Below are 22,479 nucleotides of genomic sequence, written 5' to 3'. Positions count from 1 at the left end.
TATCTCAGCAGGAAGAGGAGAGTTTGTGTTTCAACTTAGCTGGCCTGGTAAATGTAACAGCACACTTTATCCCCAATGTGTTAATTAGACCCAAAAGAAAAGAACCATAAAAGAGTTGTTCTCCTAAATGCCAGCATTTTTCATCTGGATTCTATTTATCGATTATTTTACAGTTGAGAGGGAGCAAAAATCCATGTTTTTATAGCAAATAAAGCTGGCTGCACTAATTATGCAGGCTCAACATGTCTGTTCTGGAGCAGGAAGTTGGAATTCAGCCTGACTCTCAAACATTTGGGTGAGATCTAATTGAAAAAGACATTTCAAAGAACAAATATTTAGGAATGAGGAGTTTCGCTGATGGTCTCTCTGGGCCAAGTGTGAGTACCTTGCTTTTTAGTTTGATCCTCAGAGGTGGGAGGAGACCATGGAGAAGGACCTGGTCAGTAATATTGAGATCACAGTCAAAATGTGAGGCTGAAACTTAAAGATAGTCAGTGAGGCTTACTAACGGGAAGAAAGATGTCTTCAGGGAGTATATCTCCTGTACTTGGTGAGCAAGGGGAATATCAATTAATCAAATATAGATTGAATACTTATTGAATGCCCAACCTTGGGATAGGCACAATGAGGGCAGGGGCCAGGACTTTACTAGTTATATATCTTTTATAATGGTTAGCTCAGGTATCCATTGTGACAGAAGCCCTTGATTGGAGTGGGAATGAAGGCTGCAAGTGACAGAGAAGCTGAATTCAACTGGCTGAAACAATAAGGAATTTAGTATCTCCCATAACAAGAGGTCGGGGCTATGTCTGCACTATAGTTGGTTCTTTCAGTTGTTCAACAGCATCATCAAAGATCTGGATGCTTTTCATCTTTCCTGTTCCCAAGATCACAAGATGGTGGCAACAGTTCCAGGTGTTATATCCTCACAATTATGAGCAGAGGCAGAAAAGGCAGGAGGGAGTCTTACCCAGAAGCCCCTCAGCAGACTTTCCCTTTTGTCTTATTGGCCAGAATTGTGGATCATGTGTCACGCCTCAGCCAACCACAGGCAAGAGAAGGAAGTCATTGTAATTGACCTAGAACAATCTTTTTTTTTTTTTTTTTTTTTTTTTTTTTTTTTTTTGGAGACGGAGTTTCACTTTTGTTGCCCAGGCTGGTGCCATCTCGCCGCAGCCTCCCGAGTAGCTGGATTACAGGCATGCGCCACCATGCTTGGCTAATTTTGTATTTTTAGTAGAGATGGGGTTTCTCCATGTTGGTCAGGCTGGTCTCAAACTCCCAACCTCAGGTGATCTGCCAGCCTCGTCCTCCCAGAATGCTGGGATTACAGGCGTAAGCCACTGCGCCTGGCTGAACCATCTTTTTTTTAAAGGGCTCTCCTTCTGTCGCCCAGGCTGGAGTGCAGTGCTGCTATCATAGCTCACTGCAGCCTCAAACTCCTGGGCTCAAGTGATCCTGCTGTTTCAGCCTTCTGAGTAGATGGGACCACAGATGTGCACCACAGCACCTGGCTTGGCCTAGAACAAACTTGATTTGTGTATTGGGCCTCAGAGAGGATCAAAATTAGGATTCTTTTGGAAGGGTGAAAGGAGTAACTAACAGTGGCTGCCATAGAGCTCAAGACATGGGTTTGAATGATCTTTCTACTCGTTTTAAGCCCTGTTTTTCACCTCGTGCCTCAGTTTACTGAACCTAGGATGGGGATCTATTGGGAAGATAAATCTGAATTAGCACCATAATTATGCTTGATTAGTACAAGAGAGTAGAAGATTATTTGTAAATTGATCTCTGAATCAAAGAATTTATAATCATCTAATGCAGGAGACATGTGAGGACTAGACCATCAAGAATATCAAATGGAGAACAGAACTAGAAAATAAATAATCATGACTTGCAGACCCACCATTATAGGAGGAGCATAACATCAATGCAAGCCATAGTAGCTAGGGAAGGCTTCCTGGAGGAGGTGGTTCATGGCTCATACTGAAACTCCAGCACTTAAGTATGAATAGGTTATAAAATCTTTCTGCCCAACTTGCTTCCTCTTGCTTTTTTCTCAGTGGTAAAATGGGACCATTTGGTCAAGATAAAAATCTTATCTCTACAATCACAGTGGCTTTGATAGTCAGTCCAAATACGGTCAGTACTGACTAGCATGATTCTGGGAGGGAGGCCACAGTGACTCCCTCGCCAGCCCTGGATTCCTGGTTTCCAGTTCTGGATGATGCATCCATCTCCATGTCTCAAGCCACATTTCAACTCCTGATTAGATATTATTATTATTATTATTATTATTAGTTTTGAGATAGAATCATACTCCTGTTGCCCAGGCTGGAGTGCAGTGGTGCAATCTTAGCTCACTGCAGCCTTGACCTCCCTGGGTCAAACGAATCTCCCACCTAAGCTTCCCAAGTGGCTGGGACTACAGGTGTTGCCACCATGCCCAGCTAATTATTTTTATTTTTTTTTTGGTGGAGATGGGGTTTTGCCATATTGCCCAGGCTAGTGTCCTGAACTCCTGGGCTCAAGCAATCCGCACACCTCAGCCTCTCACAGTGCTGAGATTACAGGCGTGAGCCACTGCACTGGGCAGATATTATTATTATTAAAAGCAGTATTTGGATGCCTGGCCACCATCATGAAACCTATATGCTTAAACTGAAATCTGATGTTTCCTCACCTCTCAAGTCATCTCGCCTTCTGGATTCTTCACTTTTGTTGCTGGCGAAACCACCTTCCCAGATGTTTGGGCTCAAAACCTGAGCATGTACCCCCGCCCCCACTCCATACACTCTGCTTGCAATACTCAAGCATCGACTTGCTTTTTTAAAAAAAAAAATTAATTATTTTTGAGATGGAGGCTTGCTCTTGTCACTCAGGCTGGAGAGCAATGGCACGATCTCTGCTCATTGCAACCTCTCCCTCTTGGGTTCAAGCAATTCTTGTGCCTCAGCCTTCTGAGTAGCTGGGATTACAGGCATGCACCACCATGCCTGGCTCATTTTTGTATTTTTAATAGAGACAGGGTCTCACTGTGTTGGCCTGGTCTCGAACTCCTGACTTCAGGTGATCCACCCACCTCGGCCTCCCAAAGTGCTGGGATTACAGGCATGAGCCACCGTGCCTGGCTGCCTTTTGTTTTTAGGATGTTTCTTGTATATGTTCTCTCCCTTCCGACATGAGAAATCCTTTTTGCTCAGGTCCTCTCTATCTCATGCCAGGTGATGGCACTGCCTTCTACTCTGCCATACTCAGAGCATAGTGCATAGGTGTATGTGGGGACATGTGTCTTTGGGAGTAGTCTATGGGTGCTCTGTAAATGGGATAGTTTTTATAAATTCTACTGAGGGGTAGAGTCTCTGCAATGAGTCCAGAATCCATGGCTGCAAATCCCATATGTTGCTCTGGGAGCCATTTTCCAGCCTCTCATCTCTTTCCCCTTCATATCTTACTGAAGCATTGGTTTTGGCTTGTTTTTGGAGACGGGGTCACACTGTTGCCCAGGCTGGTGTGCAGTAGTGCAATCATAGCTCGCTTCCGTCTTGAACACCTGGGCTCAAGCTATCTTCCCGCCTCAGCCTCCAGGGTAGCTGGGACCACAGGTGTATGCCACCATGCCTGGCTAATTTTTTTTTTTTTCTTTTTTTACAGAGATGGGTCTTGCTATGTTACCCAGGCAGGTCTCAAACTCCTGGCTTCAAGCAATCCTCCCATCTTGCCCTCCCAAAGTGCTGGGATTACAGGAGTGAGCCACTGTGCCTGGCCTAAAACATTGTTTTAATCAACTCATTATCTTACATTTTTTTTCCATAGCACCTAACAGATGAAGCCCTAATTCCTCAAACAGACCGTTGAAAGTCTCGACAATCTGCCTGCATCCTGCCTCCCCAGTCCCTACCTGTTCACTGCTAGGACTCACCATTATGGCTGACTCAGTTTCAAGTTCTATCTTTCCCTGTGTTTAATCCAAATCACCCTTTCCTTTAAGACCAGTGTTAGTCCTGCATCCTCAGGTGACCTCCCCTTACTACTGGAGCCCACAGTGATATCCAAGCGTTGATCTTTCCTTCCCGTGAACTTACGTAGCAATTATTGCCCACACCGCAAATTTGGTACTTAATATGCTGCTGTTGTCATTGATAACATTTTATTGGTATGTTTATTGTCTTCCTAGTTAGATATAAGACCCATGGGACCCAAGGCGGTGGGGGTGGGTGTATCTGTCTTTATACCCAGGGTCGTGGCCAGCAAGCACATAGCACTTCAGTATTTATTGAATTAATAAATCATAGGAATAGATTATTTACCTGAGAAATCAGCTAATCTTCACCCTTTTTTCTTTTTTTAGTTTTTAAAAAATATTTTATTATTATTATACTTTAAGTTTTAGGGTACATGTGCACAATGTGCAGGTTACTTACATATGTATACATGTGCCATGCTGGTGTGCTGCACCCATTAACTCGCCATTTAGCATTAGGTATATCTCCTAAAGCTATCCCTCCCCCCTCCCCCCACCCCACAGCAGTCCCCAGAGTGTGATGTTCCCCTTCCTGTGTCCATGTGTTCTCATTGTTCAATTCCCACCTATGAGTGAGAATATGCGGTGTTTGGTTTTTTGTACTTGCGATAGTTTACTGAGAATGATGATTTCCAATTTCATCCATGTCCCTACAAAGGACATGAACTCATCATTTTTTATGGCTGCATAGTATTCCATGGTGTATATGTGCCACATTTTCTTAATCCAGTCTATCATTGTTGGACATTTGGGTTGGTTCCAAGTCTTTGCTATTGTGAATAGTGCCGCAATAAACATATGTGTGCATGTGTCTTTATAGCAGCACGATTTATAGTCCTTTGGGTATATACCCAGTAATGGGATGGCTGGGTCAAATGGTATTTCTGATTCTAGATCCCTGAGGAATCACCACACTGACTTCCACAATGGTTGAACTAGTTTACAGTCCCACCAACAGTGTAAAAGTGTTCCTATTTCTCCACATCCTCTCCAGCACCTGTTGTTTCCTGACTTTTTAATGATTGCCATTCTAACTGGTGTGAGATGGTATCTCATTGTGGTTTTGATTTGCATTTCTCTGATAACCAGTGATGATGAGCATTTTTTCATGTGTTTTTTGGCTGCATAAATGTCTTCTTTTGAGAAGTGTCTGTTCATGTCCTTTGCCTACTTTTTGATGGGGTTGTTTGTTTTTTTCTTGTAAATTTGTTGGAGTTCATTGTAGATTCTGGATATTAGCCCTTTGTCAGATGAGTAGGTTGTGAAAATTTTCTCCCATTTTGTAGGTTGCCTGTTCACTCTGATGGTAGTTTCTTTTGCTGTGCAGAAACTCTTTAGTTTAATTAGATCCCATTTGTCAATTTTGGCTTTTGTTGCCATTGCTTTTGGTGTTTTAGACATGAAGTCCTTGCCCATGCCTATGTCCTGAATGGTAATGCCTAGGTTTTCTTCTAGGGTTTTTATGGCTTTAGGTCTAACATTTAAGTCTTTAATCCATCTTGAATTAATTTTTGTATAAGGTGTAAGGAAGGGATCCAGTTTCAGCTTTCTACATATGGCTAGCCAGTTTTCCCAGCACCATCATCCTTTTTTCTTAACCTCAATTGGGGGAAGGGACTAAATTTAATGAATTCCTGCTCTGTGCTGGGTACTACTTTAGGTGATTTTTAGGAAAGATTTTAACTGAACCTTGTAACCGCCCTGTGAAGTTGGGATTCTTGGTGTTATCCTGCAGATGAGGAAAGCGTGGCTGTGGGAGAGTTGGGTGGCTTCCTGTGCTCACTCAGCCAGCAGGAGAGGAGTGAGGAGCAGGGTCATCTTCTTTCCTCTATGTTTTCTATTGCATACATCCTCCTGAAGTTCTCCCGACCTGTGGGTGCGTGTTCTCCCAGTCTCTTTTTCCTTGTGTCCCACTGTGCCCCACTGCTTTGCTGCATCCCCAGGACTTTGGAATAATTCAGGAACCTCTAGATTCTAGCAGCGGACTCTGAGCTTTCTGGTGGAACAGGTAAGATGTGTTACTTGGTGCAGAAAAGAGGGGTAGAGCCAGTAACGAGCAGGAGAGGACTTACTAATGGGCCTCAGGTCTTCAGAAGGCCTTGGATGACAGTGGGCAGGACATAGAGCCTTCTTTGGGGGTGTCTGGGAGGAGTGGGTGATGTTTACTGCAGGAGAGATGAGGTGTGAGACCATAGCAAGGACCACCATTGTTAGGGCCTTGCAGTTGAGCAGGCGCTTCTCAGGCGCATGTATTTTCTAGACTGTGTCTTACAACAACTTTGTAGAGCAGGTTATTGTCCTCAGAACAGGATGTTAAAGAGTTCAAGTGGCTTGGCCCAAGTCACACCTTGACTTGATGCCTGCCTCCCAATGGTTAGTAACCTTGAGTGACAACAACAGGCTTGGTTTTCCAGAGGCCATGTGGACCACGTGAGGCGGCCATGGTTCCTGAGGTCGGGGCTTCATGGTATGACCTTGGAAGGACTGTTCTGGAACTGATTCTGCAGGTCAAGGTAGAGGTGACTTACCCCTGTGTATCTAAGGCCTATCTTTCCTCAGAGCAAAAATTATTATTACTATTATTATTATTATTATTTATTATTATTTATTTATTTATTTTTGAGACGGAGTCTCGCTCTTTCACCCAGGCCAGAGTGCAGTGGCACAATCTTGGCTCACTGCAAGCTCTGCCTCCCGGGTTCACACCATTCTCCTGCCTCAGCCCCCGAAGTAGCTGGGACTACAGGCACCCGCCACCGCGCCCAGCTAATTTTTTGTATTTTTAGTAGAGACGGGGTTTCACCATGTTAGCCAGGATGGTCTCGATCTCCTGACCTCGTGATCCGCCCGCCTCGGCCTCCCGCAAAAATTATTTAAAACCCAATCCTGTCCTTGGAACCTGTCCTTCCCCTGCCTGACCTGCCTGGTTTATCATCCAAGCTTAAAATAAATATAATAAATAAAAACATCCCAAAACTCTTTCTCCTCCTGCAGAGGATGAGCAACAATCTACATATGCAAATAAATGGCATGCTAGTCTCCATGAATATTAATTTGGTAAGGGAGTCTGAGGCCCTAAAATACACTCAAAACCAACAATTTGGCATCTCACAACTCTTCCAGCTCACTTCCAGTGATTGTGGCCTTGTTATATTTTAAGATTGCCCCGCTTCCAGCTGGCCTCCCTTCTGCACCCCTGGAAGTTCAATTTACCAAATGGATGGAGAGTGTCTCAGGTTGGCAGGACGGAGGTCCAGGGATGACAGGTGAGTCCTCACCCTGGGGCTGGGCTGACCTTGTCCTGCCTCCCTGGCCAGGGCCCAGGCCTTAGCCCCTCTCTGATCCCAGCATTAGCAGGGAGTCCTCAACGCCAGGGGACATTTCTGGGAAACTCCATGGGCAACCGTCAACCTGGGACCCTTGTACTGTCAGGGAACATGCAGGGTGGGGCAGGGCTGCAGCCTCAGGAATCAGCTTCTCCTGCCTCTCAGGGGCAAATGGGGAAACCGAGATCCGGAGGGTAGGTGCCTTGCCCAGAGTGCCATGGTGAGTTAATGGCAGGAAGTGAGAACACTTGTTCATTCTTTGCTCTGAAAAGCACATTTCTTTTTGAGTGTGTGTGTGTATGTAGAAGAGAGTAGGCAGGGTAGTGCTTAAAGTTTGTATACTTTGGGGGAAAGAGTCATTCTTCTCTTATGATTATTCACCCAGAGACAAGTGGCAACAGAAAATTCAGCCTTGTGTCCCATTTCCATTGAAATAAATGATTTCCTTCCTCTCTCAGTAGATTTCCAAATTAGATTATGCATAGGCCAGAATTAATGTGAGGTTGTCTTGCAGAGTACCCTCTGGCTGAAGACATGATAGGGCAGGAGAGAGAAGGGCTGAAGTATCTCTAAGGAAGCCAGGTGGGAGAGGACCTCGAGGTGGAAGAGGAAGGAGTTGACAGTAACTTCTGTGTCCCACTTGTATGGGGAGGAGGGTAGGGGGGAATGGTGCAGCATTGTGGTATCATCAAGAGTTGGGTCTCTCGCTTGCCCTTTCCTACTGCTTATTGGATAGGCATAAGCATATCAGCTCATCTTTGGACCTCCTTTTCCTTGTCAGTAAATATTGGGGTAATACTGAGATAACCAACCACTTCTCCCTTCCTCCCTCCCTCCCTATCTCCCTCCCTCCCTCTCTCTTTCTTTCCTTCTCTGTCCTTCTTTCTTCTTTTTTTTCTTCTTTTTCTTTCTTTCTTTTTTTCTTTTTTTTTTTTTAGACAGAGTCTCACTCTGCTGCTTAGGCTGGAGTGCAGTGGCACAATTATGGCTCACTGCAACCTCGACATCCCAGGCTCAAGCAATCCTTTGGCCTCAACCTCCCGAGTAGCTGGGAACACAGGTGCGCACTGGCATGCCAGGATAATTTTTTATTTTTATTTTGTAGAGATGGGGTCTCCCTATGTTGCCCAGGCTGGTCTCAGACTCCTGGACTCAAGCGATCCTCCTGCTTTGGCCTCCCAAAGTGTTGAGATTATAGGTGTGAGCCACTATGTCCGGCTTGCCCCTACTTGTTAGTGCTGCTTTGTGAAGACTAAATGAAGATTTAATGTTCTCCACCGTGCCTCACACAAAGGCATTCAGGACATCTAAACTTCTTTCTTTTCCAGATAGATTTATTTGACTGGCTGCAGTTGTCAGTATGGCTATGTTTGTATTTGTGTTTATGTTTCCACTTGTGTCTAGATTGGTGTGTTTCTCTGTGTTGTCTGTGTATGTGCTGCTGTTATCCATGTGTGTATTTCTGAGTGTGGTGGTGTAAATAGGAATGTGAGGATGTCTGTGTATGTCTTTGTGCTTGTGTCTTTGCATGTTGGGTTGAGTAGCGTGCTTCGTGCCTGTGAGCAGCTGTGTCTCTGTGTGTCAGTGTTTCCATGACTGCATGACTGCTCTATGTGTGTGTGTGTTGCAGGGCTGCTATGCCCAGAGATCTCCAGGGGGTCGGGAAGCTTCACAGTGCACAGGAGCCGTGGACCTGGGTCCCCTCTAAGGTCTCTATGGTGTCCTCCTCCCCGCAAAAAAGCCTCCTGCAGTTCCTGGAGCCCTTCCTAATTGCCCTCTGTCTGTTTTCCTCTGCCTCCCACTGGAGGCACATGGGGCCTAAGAATGCTTCCGTGGTGGCAGGGCCCCTGGTCCATTTGCATTTGTGTTTGCATATCATTTGCATTGTCTATACAGACTGTGCTTTCAGTTCTGCAGTTTTCAAGGTAAAATGTAGTTGCTCTTCTTGAAGGTCATTATATTAAGAATTTTTCTGCATTTTATTCTTTCTGGTCCAGACCACTCTCCCAGAACCAGGAGGCTAGGGCAGGATAGAAGCCCCAGAAGCCTCTGCTGTTCCGTCAGCCCCTCCTCCTGGTCCACTGCCCCTCCCTGGGCCTCCAGCGTGGTGGACACTGTGACAGTCTTCCACGCAGCGGGCCTGGTTCAGTGGGTAGAGACGCTGGGCCCTGGGAGGAGCAGCTGCGGGGGAGATTTTCTCACCCAGGGGTAGTTGATTCGGCCCAGATCCCAAGAGGGCGGGGAATAACACAGTCCAACTTGCGCCTATTGCCTGCTTGCCAAGTCGCCATGACTTACTCCTGTTAGGGAAGGACCACCATGGATGTTTCAACGTCTCTATACCCATGCTTGGCTGGGGAGGGGCCATGGGGCTGGGCTGGCCTTACAGGAAACAAAGGAGGCAAAGATGTCTTTTCCTTTCAAACATCTAATACATACTTAATAATATTTCTGATGCCACGGAAGACACAAATCCAAAAAGCTTCCCCAGGAGGGCTGTACCCAAAAAGTATCTTCCTTATGGGTCACCCCGTGTAAGACATCTCCTCTTTCAATGTGGATTTGAGTCCTGGCTCTGCCATGCACTAGCTGCATGGTTTCTGACCAGCTACCTAACCTGTCTGAGCACCCTGCTTTTCATCTGTAAGAAGGGAGTGATAATAGTACTTAAGATTAATAATACATAGGGTTGTGAAACTCAAATGAACAAGGCAGGTAAAAGGCTTAGCTTAGTGCCTGGAACGTAGCAAAGACAAAGACTCGGTGAATGTCTGACTTGCCAGTCCCCATGGGCGTATTAGAAAACAGAGGTTCCAGGGTGTGGTCTTTATCGCTTCGTGTAAGTTGTTCACCGGAAGCACCTCAGACGCGTGACAGGCAACAGGCCTGAGTCCCTTTGTGGCCTTTCTGTAAGTCCAGCTCTAGGGGAACTTGGCTGCTTTTGCCTTCCCACGAGGGGAAGTGTTGCAAAGGCAGCTGGGGAAGCAGGCGCATCCTTGTCTGTGTCTCCGGAAATTCAGCCCCCACTCTCCCCTGGTTCCAGGGTTGGCAGGATCTCATCTTCTCAAAGTCAAGTCATTCATCTTCTCTCATGTGTCTTTCCTCTGAGCAAGGCCCTGCTGGATATCCAGGCCCGTCCACAGCAGAGCAGATTTTGGGTTCCCCAGAAAACAGAGCTTGAGGGAAGTCTTTGTGCTGATGCTTTACTGGGGGACTGGGGTGGAGCTCAGGGCAGGGAGAGGGAGAGGAAAAGGGAAAGTGAGGCAAGGAGGGTGGAAAAGCAAATGCCAGCTGCCACTTCGGGAGAAAAGAAAGCTGGTTGCTTAGTCATGAGGGATGGCTCCTGTTAGGCTGAGTGGAGCCACTGTGACTCAGAACAGTTTGTTGCAGGTACAAGGGATGGAGTTTATCTGCTAGCTCTTTGGTATTTCATTGGTCCAGGTTTTCCCTATGGAGCATTAACTCCCTTGTACCTCCGGGTCATATCACCTGACCCTGTTGGGAAGCCTCTGGAGAAGCCCAATCCCATGCCCTGTGGCATGGTGCCTCACCTGGGCCCAGAAGTGGTGAGAGCATCCAGTGCTCTACATGGCCGGTGGGTGGACGCTGGTATGGGAGCTGCTATGGCTTCTGAGGAGGGTGCAGTGCAGGCTGTGCCAGAGCCCGGCCCTCACCCTGGGTAAGGCTGGGGCAGCCAGTGATGTTAGATGGGACCACTGGCAGTGGTGGCCTAGCTCTCCACCCAGAAAGTAGGTGATGGTCTGGGAGGAAGGTGGGGCCAAGCAAATCTGGGAAAGCACATATGTAGGGTCTGATTCAGCCATCATTAATCAATGAATCAATTCACGACTGGGGCCAGGTGCTGGAGTCTGGGCCTTCCCCTGCAGGCAGTGGGGAGTCATCAGCGGTTCTTGAGCAGGTGAGAGACTGCTCAGTGTTCAGTAATGACAGGAGTTATTTGGAGAGGGTCCTTGCTCATGTCTACATGTCTTTGTCCACAAAGATTCAGATGGGGGTTGTTGCCAGAAGACCTGGCATTCCTAACTCAGTTCAGGGAACAGAAAAGCCTCCTAGCTCACCATTGCCTATGGAGTTTCATTCAGCAGTGAGGAGGCTGCGTCCCCCATGACAGCCGTAGAGGTCTTAGTCAGAGAGGAGAATGTCCTTCCCGAGTGAGGTGAGATCATTCTGAACTGGGTAAGAGACCAGAGTGCCTGGGTTTGAACCCCAGCTCTGCCATTTAAAAGCAGGTGACCTAGGGCAAGTGACTCAACTTCTACTCATCCAATGAATGTTTAGTGAGCACCTGCTGTGTGGCAGACTGTTCGTGCTGTTGGGTGTACAGCAGTGAGCAATGCAAGACAAACAGACACAAATCCTTCCCTTGTGGAGCTTCCATTCTCGTGGAGGAAGCCGGACTCTAAGCAAGTAAGTTAGTAGATGGTTTATTTGAAGGTGACAAGTGATGTGGCGAAAAGCAGGACAGGTGAAGAGGCAGTGATGGGTGGGGGTGGGGTTGCAGTTTTAAAAAGAGTGTTAGGGAAGGTCTGCAATAAAAAGGTGGCCTTTAAGTTATACCTGGAGGAGGGGAGGATGTGAGCCATGCTGATATCTAGGGGAGACACCCTTGCCTCAGTTTCCTCACCTGTACAGTCAGGGTTATGATAGAACCTATCTCAGGGGCTGCTGTGAGGGTTAAATGAGTTAATCCATGCAGTGGGTTTAAACCTGGCCTGGCACACAGTGAAGCACTATTGTCACCACTGCTGAGGTAGGAAGGAGTCCATCTCTACTGCCTCCAGGCGGCACTCCTGGGCTCTAGACTACAGGGATTTTGATGGCCTTTATCTCCCCGAGAGTGTGTGTGGGGGTCTCCTCCAACCTTCCCCATCTCCTCATTGAAAGGGGCACACAACCTGCAGTTTGAGAAGCAACACATGCATTTTCTTTTTACTCGAGCATCTGAGTCCCTGAGGGAATCGCAGAAAAGCCTTTAGTAAACTCCAGGTTTAGGAAGCAGCTTCCAGCTTTTCTCTGGGGCATCTGTGGACTGGGGTGGGCAGGCATTTCTGGCCTAGCTCAGCTCAGGGTGGGTTGGGGAGGGGGTTTCCCACCCAGAAAACTGGGCTCCTAGCAGTGGGAATGCAGGGCTGGCCCTATTCACGCCCTCCTGGCTGGGTGGCAGCCCAGCTGTCATCAGCAGGCGCTGAGAGTTCCTCCAGCAATTCGGATACTATTATTTACTATTGCAGAGATTTTTGTGGCTGTGATTTACCGCCACTGCGAGGCCCCAGGGCCTGAATCCCAGTAGCCTCAGTATAGATATTGCATTGAATCAATCCTCTATTACCATGCAAATACATCCTATAGGATATTGCTGTCTTTTCCTTTCAAACACTTAATATATAATTAATGATATTAAAATACATCTAATGCCACAGAAGATACCAACCTCAAAAGCTTCCTGTTATAATTTATTCCCACCTAGATAAAAGATTGATTTATTGGTTCACTTATCATTCAGGAGTGGTCCTTTCCTGGCCATCCATGGGAAGGGGCGGTGGAGGCAGGAAGTGCCTGCTGTGTGGCAGACTGCCCTCCAGACAGCACTGAGCCCGGCGGGAGATGGCCACGTGCCAGTGTCTTCAAGGATTACTCATTCAATTCTCCCAAACTACTCCAGGAGGGAGGTCCTCTTGTTATCCCACTCTACAGATGGGGAAACAGAGGCCAGAGAGGCAGCCCCACTTGCCCAAAGTCATAATCTTAGGCTTCTCCACAGGACGGTGGACCTGGAAGGTGGGCTTGGCATTTCTTACCCCTTAAAACGGCAGCCATAGTCACTACTCTGCAGGAGTATTTGAGAATTGGAGATAACAGCAGATGTTAGGCGCTAAAACGTGCTGCTAACGTCCTTACTTGGAGGTGAAATGGTGAGACCATCAATTTTAAGGGTATTGTTTTGGCAGCTAGATGGTCTTTTGTTTGGAGGGAGTGAGTTGGAAGGAGACAGGGTGTGGGACCCCACTGTCATCAGGCACACACCTTCTCTGGCAGATGAGACACCATGAGAAGAAACCAAACTCCAGAGTCCATCTGGGAGTTTCTTCATCCAGGCTTCACCCAGGCCCTCCTGTGAATCACGAGAGCGCTGGACTTGGGAATGAAGATAATGTGGTCCCTGGATGAGGCACTGTGTCTGGTGGAAATGGACAGACACAGTAACTAGTGTGACGAGGTGTGATGGATGTCAGCATGCAGGCACCAGGATTCCAACAGCCAGGGGTGCCTGGATGGTGCTGCCAGTGGACAAGGGAAGGAGGTGCTGGGCGAGGGAGTGGCATGTGGCCCATGCCAGGCACACGGAGGGGCCTGAGAATGATTGAGGTGAATATCAAGATTGAGATGGCGGGGACAGCAGTCTTGTTCTTCCTAGGGTGTTCCAGTGGGCCGCCCATCTTGGCTCAGCTCCTCTGCCCCTTTGTTCTGATGTGGAGGAAATGAACTGAGTTGTGTCCTCCCCAAACCAGGACAGGCAGAGGAGCTGGATGCTGAGCAAGGGCAGGAGGTGGGGACAGGAAGCTGCCTGCAAACAGCCACCGCAGCCAGGGGTCACGAAGGCTCACCGGGGACCCTTCCTGGGCCAGAGGACTAGGGTTCGAGCTGCTTTTCTTCCCTCCAGCACAGCCATTTCCACACCCCCATGGAATTCTCAGGATGCCCTCTCATTCTTCCTTGTCCCATCCAGACTTTATCCACGGCATTGGTGGTATTGAATGATATTGAGGGTGGACCCAGCCTGTGCCCCCAGACTGAAGAGCTGCTTCTTGCTCAGGAGTCCTTTGCCTTGGCTTGGGCCTTCTCTCCCTTTTGCCTGTGATGTCTTTTCCCTCCCCAGTCCACATTCCCTGTGGCAGGCAGAAGGATCTTTCTAAAGTGCAAACTGGACCATGTCCCTGCCTGTCGGAAACCCTTTAACAGTTTCCCATTGCCCTCGGGATAAAGTCAAAACTCATTAGCACAGAGTCAAGGCCCAGCAGCCTCACCCCATCCTCTATAATCCACCTTGCACTTGATGCTTGGGTAGCACCAAGCATCTGGTCCTTCTGGTCCTCCCTCCTCCAGAACACACAGTGCTGTGTCACACCTCTGTGTCTTTGCATATGTTGTTTTCTGACTGCAAAGCCCTTCCTACCTTCCTTGTGTGGCTGACTCTTACTCATCCTCCACAATTCAACCCAGACACCATCTCCTCCAGGAAGCCTTCCCTGAACTCCCCTGCCTCTGGTGGGCTGAGTGACTTGTCTTTCTGTTCTGACTCTCTGTGCTTATTATAGTCTAATACGCTCAAAACTGTAGTGAGAGCCTCAGGAGGAGGGACTTGGTCAAACAGGGAGCCAGTACCCAGTGTTGTCCCTGGTATGTTGTAGCATTAAAGATTTGTTGTCACACTGAACCAGGGTAGTCCTTGTCCTTGATATGGAGACTTGATGCCTGCCTGTGGCTCTCCTTGACCTGTGGGGAAGAGGTGGGATTTGGCAGGCAATTTTTGGGGTGGACTGTGAGATGTGGGAGCCTGGGCAGTCTTGAGATGCTTCCAGGATCCTGTGGGAGGACCCAGGCTCTTCTGGAGTTTAGAGAACATCACTGCTCTGAGTGCCTGGAGGGTTTTGGCAGATATTGGGGTGTAGTGGTGTTGCTCAGAGGCTTGAGAAAGGAGGATGATCCTGTGCAGTTGAGACCCCTGGGTAGGTAGTCAGTTTCCATTCTCCCTCTTGGCCATGTCTCTGGATTTGTTACAGATTTTGACTTTTTTTTTTTTTTCTTTGAGACAGAGTCTTACTTTATTGCCCAGGCTGGAGTGCAGTGATACCATCATGGCTCACTGCAGCCTCGACCTCCCAGGCTCAAGCAGTCCCCTCATCTCAGCCTCCCAAGTAGCCAGGAATAAAGTTGCATGCCACCACACCCAGCTAATTTTAAAATTTTTTATAGAGATGAGGTCTCCCTACATTGCCTAGGCTGGTCTCAAACTTCTGGACTCAAGCAATCCTCCTCCCTCAGTCTCCCAGATTGCTGGGATTACAGGCATAAGCCACCTTGCCCTGCTATATTTTGACCTTTGAATTGCTTTAATCAGCTCCCTAATTTTTGTCCCTAACTTGATTCTCTGCACCTTCCCCACCCTCTGCCATGTGTAGCACAAGGGATTTAAGAAGAGGAAAATCTTCAAAAAATAGGAGACTCTGAAATGGGTTTTCAGAGAAAGCGTGGCATCCCCTCTCCTGCTTTGTGCAGAGTAGGGGTGAAGGGTGTGGAAGCATAGGAAAGAGCCCCTTGCTTCCTGTGGGATGAGGACAGTGAAATGACATCACCAGATCCTGAGTTCCGAAGGTGGGAAGGGCAGAAAGGACCTCGTTCAGGGCCAGGGGTTGCTCTGGGACTCCCCACTGGAGGCTCGGTGTCCTTCTGGGTAATTTTCATCTTTAATTTCTCAGCGTTTTATGAACAGGGAGTAAATCAGGATCCTGCACCAACTGCTTCATGTAAAGGATTAATAAACTGGAGATTTATGGGGCAGCGGCAGAGGAAGGCAGTGGAAATGGAGAATGAAATGAGACTTGGTTCCCAAGGGGCAGAGGCTGGCTCCAGAATCTTCCCTCTATTGTAGGACATCTGCATTCCATTGTAGGGACCTGGCTGGGATCCTTGTCCTTCAGGGATCATATTCAGGGTTGGGTGGTGGGCCTGGGCCTGGGCCCTGGCCTGTGTCTTCCATGTAGGAGTAAACCAGGTGGTCCCAAGGTCGAGGGGGCGGAACCATGCCTGGGTCTGTCTAGTTTGACAGCCTGATACCCAGTCTTCAGCGTTGCATATAGATACATGCTGTGGGCTTGGACTCAAATGGTCTAGCTTTGAGTCTATAGCCAGAGGACTGAAGTTGACATTCTCTTTGGCTATATCAGTTAAGCTGCAAGTAACAGAAAAGCATGACATCAGAGGCTTAAATAATAAGAATCTAGGTCCTTTCCGCCTCTCTGGCTGTTCCTCTCGGCATGTTAGCACATCCTCGCAATAGCACTTCATGGTGGTGACATGGCTGCGGTAGTTCCAGTCTTACATTCAGAAATGACAATGTCTGGCCGGGTGCGGTGGCTCGTGCCTATAATCCCAGCACTTTGGGGGGCCAAGATGGATGGATCACTTGAGGTCAGGAGTTCGAGACCAGCCTGGCCAGCATGGCGAAACCCCGTCTCTACTAAAAATACAAAAATTAGTCGGAGGCTGAGGCAGGAGAATCGCTTGAACCCAGGAGGTGGAGGTTGCAGTGAGCTGAGATCCAGCCTGGGTGACAGAGCAAAACACCATCTCAAAAAAGAAAAAGAAAAAAAAAAAGAAATGACAATATCCAGTGGAACAAAGGACTGCCTGTCTCTCTTAATGGACACCTCTTTTTAAGAGCAAGGAAACTCTCCCCAGAAGACCTTTGGCAGGCGTTCCTCATATCTTACTGGTGAGAACTGGGTCACATGCTCCTTCCTAAACCAGTCACTAGCATGATGAAAGGGACTACCATGATTGGGTTAGAGTAAGGAAGATTCACTGGGTCATGCTTCCCTGAGTCATTTGGAGAGAAGTGGGCACCTAGACAGAAGTGGGGCACTCAGGGAATGGGGAAAGGGCGTGGCTGCTGGACAGACATTTGCTGTGGTGACTTTGGGTAGTTTGTTTTAGCTTGCTAAGCCTTAGTTTCCCCATCTGTAAAGTGAGAATAATCATAATAGTACTTTCTGGCCAGGTGCAGTGGCTCATGCCTGTAATCCCAGCACTTTGGGACACCGAGGCAGGCGGATCACTTGAGGTCAGGAGTTCGAGACCAGCCTGACCAACATAGTGAAATCCTGTCTCTACCAAAAATACAAAAATTAGCCGGGTGTGGTGGTGGGCACCTGTAATCCCAGCTACTTGGGAGTCTGAGGCATGAGAATCGTTTGAACCTGGGAGGCGGAGGTTGCAGTGAGCTGAGATCGTGCTCTTGCACTCCAGCCTGGGTGACAAAGCTAGACTCTGTCTCAAACAAACAAAATAATAATAATAGGACTTTCTTATAGCATTGTGAGAATGAAACGTGACATGTATGCTAAGTGCTTAGCAGGATGCCTGGCACATAGTATACGCTATGCTAGGTGCTGGTATTATGAACAGCCCAGTGATTTGAGAACGCTGCTTAACCTGTTTGGGTAACAGTGCTGTGTAAAATGGACATGGTATTATCTCTCTAGGGTCACACCTGCCTTTTGTTAACACTAGGAAACTGAGGTGGTGTTGTTATTGTCATAGCCCTATGGCATCCTTTTTGGTAACCTGGGCTTTCATATCAGACTAGGGTCCTCCACTCACCTAGTAGTGTGACATTGGTGAAACTAGTTAACCTCTCTGAGCCTCTGTGTCCTCATCTGTAAAATGGTGACACTTTTACTCACCTCGTAGTGTTGTTGGGTGAGTTAAGTTAATAAGGCAGGTAAGTATGGCACTTGGCTGGCACAGGGCCTGGCACATGGTAGGCCTCGATAAAACTCCTTGCCTTTCCTTTTCCCTCGTAGGCACTCATTTCATTTGGTGCATGACCCTAATCAGAGACTGGAGGTATAATGAGCAGGGTCTGTTCTCCTGGGGGTGGTATGATGAGGCAGAAAATGAAGGCCAGGGTTCAGACCCTAAGGTTCTGGAGTGCCAGCTGGGAAATGAGGCAGGAGAGAGCTAGGATTTTAGAGGAGAGAGCTAGGATTTTAGAGCTAGGATTTAAGAGAGCTAGGATTTTAGAGGAAGCCAACAGGCCAGGGGCAAAGAGAAGGGCAGAGCTCAGATGGCACAAGGCTGTCCAGAGCTCCCCAGGGACTTGGAATGCTGAGTCTCTTGCAGCACAGCTGATTCCAGATCCTACCGTCTGCCTTGACTGGGGCCGGTCCAGCTGTAGGTAAAAGCCTCCTAAGGGCTAGTGGCCAGGACTGGGAGTGGGGAGAGAAGATGATGGGAAATGGTTAAGCTATGGGTCTGGGAAGTTGCTAGGGTTGCCAGAGAAGGTCTCTACAGCCTGTAGGTCTTGGTGCATTCAGGCTGGCTGCCTCAGGGCCACCTTTGACTCTTGAGACCCGCCTCTGGGGGATGTTCAGCTCTGCAGGCTCCTGACCTAGGCTGCCTGCCGAGGGCAGGGGTGGAGGGGTTCTGAGCAGCACCTGTGGACTCCGCCTGCCTGGGTTCAAAGCTCAGCTCTACCACCATCATCTCAGTAATGTGGGGCAAACCCTTTAGCTTCTGTGTACCTCAGTTTAACCATCTGTAAAATGGGCTTGAAATAGGACCTAACTTGTAGGGTTGTTGGGGGGATTGACAGTGGGTGAACACTCAGCACAAGGCCTAGCACACAGTAAGGGCTTGATGAGGGTTAGTTGTTATTTGAGGATAATAAACACATGTATTCCGAGCTTCCACAAAGCAAATTGTATTTTTCTCTTACTTGCTCTTCCATGACCCAAGGCCTCACTACTGAGGGGGAGAAAGGTGGAGAGGAAGATGGAAAAACCTATGCTTCATTAGTGATTAAGCATCACTATAGCTGCCCAAAGGGCCTGTGAAGCTGCCAGAGAAGCTGGTGTGAGCACAAGAGGGTCCGGGGTGAGGATTAGCAAGGAAGGGAGGGGCGGGAGTTTGAATCAGCAGCTCAGTTCATGGCTCAGGAGAGGGTTGGAGCTTCTGTTTCTGTAGAGTGCTCAGGGGCAGCCTGTGTAGAAAAAACAGCTCCTCTCCCTTCTCCAGAATGAAACTTTGTGGAGCCCTGATGTAATTTGGGAGCCTGGAGGGCAGGGCCCAGGAAGGGCCTCATGTGCCTTCTTGGCGTCTTTGACAACTCCTGTTTTGACCCCGCCATTATCTAGAGGCCGTATCACACCCTATAACTGTCCCCTCTCCCTGGGCAGATTATGTGTCCTACTTCTGTCACCACCCAGCAGGGCTCATCTGCAGCACATCCCTTCATGCAGACTTCACTTGGCTAGGGTTCTGGTCTCTGGAAAGCCCTGCCCTGGGGGGTGGTGGGGGTTGGGGTGTGGAGTAGGGCTCCTCTTTACCTGCAGGTCTGATGCAGCCTGCATTTCCCAGCCTGTGTTCTGCAGAATGTTCTATAAAGCCTCCAAAAAGTCCACGGGAAATGGACCTGATTGCTTTCTTTAACCCAGTGTTTCCTAAACTTATTTAACCATGAGATCTTATTCTCTACAGAACCCTTTTAACATCCTAAGGAAGTGGTATGTGGGACCCACTATGGGCAAGGCTGCTGTAGGAAGGAGACCACTTGGCAAGGAATGGGAACGCTGCCTCTCTGGTTCTGTGGGTCCACACAAACTGAGTGACTTAGAGAAGCCAAGCCTCCTCTCTGGGTTTCCATTTCTTCAGCTTTGGAACATATGGGTGAGAATAATGCCTCTTCCATCACTAACATACTAGCGTGGGTTTTTAAAAACTCTTTACAATGAAAAATTTTGGAGACCCCAGGTAGAGAGAACAGTATAGTGCACTCCCACGTCCGCATCACCTGCTTCAGCAATTACTTGCATTTTGCCTATCTTGTTTCATCTCCCCCCTTTTATAAGAATGGTTTTGAAGATGAGGTGAAATTAAGTCTATGAAAGTGCCTTGCAAACTTCAAAGTGCTATACAAATGTAAGACATCTATCATTATTATTATTAACTTTATTATTCTTATTCCTAAAGTTCAAAGTGCTGCACAGATTTAAGGCATCTGTCATCATTATTAGTATGCTTATAATTTCTTATTACTTTCTCTAGTCACATCACCAAAAATGCCCAGTAATGTGGATATTATAGACCTCCATTTGTAAGAAGCTGGGCTGAGCCCTGAGGGGAAATACGTTTATAACCCAGCCCTGCTGCCAGAGGGCTTACAATCTAGTGGGGGAGGTAAGACAGAAGGTTTGAAAAACAGCCTCACAGTTCCTGGTGGAACGTGGGCAGCTGCCAGACAAGGGAGCAGGCAATTCTAGAGTAATTCAGGGAAGGAGAGAAGCAGGAGGCAGGGAGTATGTAGCCGGAGGCTTTCCTTCACTGGAGAGATTCCCCTCTACCCAGCTAGTTTGTGAGCTTGCCTGGGCTCGGAGGCAGCTGGAGGGATGAGATGCCCTTTCCAGGACACAGCCGCCTAAACCCTAGTGATGCGGTGGTTCTAAGGAGTACAGATTCTGGACCTTTGTGAATGACATGAATCTCCCTCTCTTGTAGGAGGTAAAGTTGCTGCCAGCACTTCCCAACACGACAGGAAGTTCTCACCACTGCCACTTTCAGACAGAATTTGTTGCAGCCTCAAACAGAGCTTGAGACTAAACAAATAGATCCAGAGTAACCCCAACCTTTCTGAGGCCAGCCCCATTGCCCAATGGGGCCCCCTCATTTTAATCACCTAAATTCCAATTTCCCATCTTGGCCAGCTCTGTGTCCTTGTCCTGGGCCCTCTACCCAGCTGCTCCCCACTACCCAGCTCTCTCTATTGTCTGGGCTTTGCCAAGGGCCCTTCCTCCCTGTGGGAGCCTTGCCATTCCTCTTCCTTCCCCAGAGCAGAGAGAGACTCAGAGATTCAGAGTGTGCAGTCTTGGAAGGGCCACCAAAGCTGTCATCCTACTGAATTGTCTATGTAGGAGATGGAATTTCAGTCCCAGATTGTAACTTGTAGGGGAACAAACAGCTCTCTCTTGGCTACCGATAAGTTTGGCTTGAATTTTGCTTTGAAAACATGTGAGCCAAGAGAAGATTTTACATTAAAAAATGTATTTCCAGTTTCCTGGAGAAGATCTGCAACTCCAGGCCCACATTTCTGCCTGGCAACAGTCGAGGGAGCTGAGTGGTGGCCTTCCCATTCGGCTGGGACACGTGCATATCCAGGTCGCCGTGGCCCACTGGGAGCCTGGGGCTTTTGGACAGTCCTGCTCTGGCCCTGGTGGACATTGGGGCTGGGGAACCATACCACAAAGAGCTTGGTTGTGCTCAGAGGCTGCAAGGCCAGTTAACCCAAAATTTGTTTCTGCTGGACTTTGTTGTTTCTGGTCATGATGGGTTTGTCATCATTATTTGACTAAGAACATTTTTTCTTGAGTGACATATCAGGATCCTGGCAGGTGACAAGTGGTGAACACAAGCCGGGTAATTTGATGAGTGCTTAATAAAGGGACTGTTTACAAGGGGGAGGGCAGAGTGCAGGAAAATCAGCAAAGGGTAGTGCAGCATCCTGACGCTAGCACCAGTGGGGAGCAGTTACCACTCCCAGGTCTGCAGGGACTTGCAGAGGGCGCTGTGTAGAGAGGGCTGCCTGTGACAGGAGCGAGGCCTTCTGGGATGGAGGCAGCTAAATCACAGTGACCCAGCTCAGTCTCCTCCAGCTCTGGGACATCCTGTGGCGTGCCCCACTGCCCAACCCAACTGGAAGCCAGAGATCAAGGGGGCCTCCTCTCGTGAAGCCCATGCTTGTCAGCCTCCTGGGCCTGGAGCAGAGGGAAGTGTGGAGAGAAGCTCTGGAGAAACACGTGGAAACCATCCAGCACTGGCAATAGTGTGATAAGGTGATGAGTCCCGACTCCTCTGCTGGCTTGCAGTAGGAGATGGTTCTGTCTGTGTGGGGATGCTGGTCTGATAATGGGGAGCCGTCTTCTCTCTGGGGTAGGGGCTGTTCTTTCTGGGGCTCAAGAGCTCGTGCCCTGCAGGCCTCTTGGCCTGGCTTTCTGTCCTGCTGGGTGTGGCTCCTCTGTGTCTGTGTGCATGTGTGAGTGCATGGGCACCCCCTCTCCCTGGCTGCCTCTTTCTCTGGGGCTCCATAGCCTTTCACAAGTAGAAGCCTTCCTTCTAAAAGGAAACCTAGTGGAGGAGGAAGAGCAGGTCTGGCTGGCTGTGGAGGGCTGGCTCCATAGTGTTGCTGGTGGGGACAAGGCTTTGTAAGCCCTCGGGCAGGGCTTCGTCTCTTTATTGACTCTCCTACTTGAACGCCCGCTGTGTGTGGTGTTTTCTGAAGAGCCTTCCTACTGTGATATGATTTACTAAGCTCCCCTGGTCTCGAAGGATCTTCCC

At 48.4% G+C, this 22,479-nt stretch overlaps 1 protein-coding gene across 7 annotated transcripts in view; it reads left to right on the top strand.

Annotated features, from left to right (window-relative positions):
* The window catches only part of MEGF11 (multiple EGF like domains 11), a 374,950-nt gene that overhangs the window by 4,634 nt on the left and 347,837 nt on the right, over positions 1-22,479 (top strand). The gene's annotated exons all lie outside the window — the stretch shown is intronic.

This window comes from Pongo abelii, chromosome 16, assembly GCF_028885655.2.
Source record: "Pongo abelii isolate AG06213 chromosome 16, NHGRI_mPonAbe1-v2.0_pri, whole genome shotgun sequence".
NCBI lineage: Eukaryota > Metazoa > Chordata > Mammalia > Primates > Hominidae > Pongo > Pongo abelii.
Note: the sequence above shows the minus strand (reverse complement) of the source record. Positions and strands in the feature narration are given on the sequence as shown.